Source organism: Galeopterus variegatus, unplaced genomic scaffold, assembly GCF_000696425.1.
Source record: "Galeopterus variegatus unplaced genomic scaffold, G_variegatus-3.0.2 Scaffold475, whole genome shotgun sequence".
Classification (NCBI taxonomy): domain Eukaryota; kingdom Metazoa; phylum Chordata; class Mammalia; order Dermoptera; family Cynocephalidae; genus Galeopterus; species Galeopterus variegatus.
Window position 1 is genome coordinate 114,258 of NW_007726586.1, and position 904 is coordinate 115,161.

Sequence of the window (904 nt, forward strand, 5' to 3'; positions counted from 1 at the left end):
GGAAGAAGATATAACAACTATACTTACATGAAGTTGTTACAACAAGCAAACGGAAAGGACATTCTTGGGGGGGAGGGGAGAGAGGGAGGAGGGAGGGAGGTGTCGGTGATGGGCCAAAATAATCATATACAGTGTATATTGACAAAAAAAAAAAAAAAAAAAAAAAAGGGAGCCTTCAGGTCCTGCTGAGGCCTCCGGAGCTGTCAACCTGGGCTCTCTCTGGCAGTGTGTCCTCCACCCTCCCCTGCTGTCTGGCACTCCCTCCTCCTGCCCCTCCTGGCTCCAAGACCTTACTTCTCATGTAGCTTCCTCCTTGATCATGGGTGTGTGTCATCGCGGCTGCCCAAGACTCCCTACTGATAGTTCCCCACTTCCTCTCTGTATTAGTCAGTTTTCTGTTACTTCTAACAGAATACCTGAAACAGAGTCATTTATAAAGAAAAGAGGTTTATTTCTTACAGTTTTGGAGGCTGGGAAGTCCAAGGTCTAGAGGTGCATCTGGTGAGGACTTTCTTCTTAGTGGGGACTCTGTACAAAGTCCTGTGGAAATGCAGGGTGTCACATGGCAAGGGCTGAGCGAGAGTGCATCCACATGCTTCTTCCTCCCCTTATAAAGCCCGCAGTCCACTCCCTGATAATCCATCAAGCCATTGACCCATTCATCTGTGAATGAATTAATCCCTTCCTAAGGACAGAGCCCTCACGATTCAATCACCACCCAAAGGCCCCACCTTCCAAAATACCATAATCTGATTTACTATGCTCTTAACACTGTGACAACAGGGGTCAAGCTTCAACGAGTTTTGGGGGAACATTCAAACCTTAGCATTCTCCTTGCACCTTTCCCAGCCTCCTGTGCAGCAGGAGGCAGCCCTGGGATGGTGAACACCTCCTGCAGGAAAGC

General features: G+C 48.5%; 1 protein-coding gene across 1 annotated transcript in view; it reads left to right on the plus strand.

The window, feature by feature from the left end:
• The window catches only part of KCNJ6 (potassium inwardly-rectifying channel, subfamily J, member 6), a 317,265-nt gene that overhangs the window by 99,332 nt on the left and 217,029 nt on the right, over positions 1 to 904 (plus strand). The gene's annotated exons all lie outside the window — the stretch shown is intronic.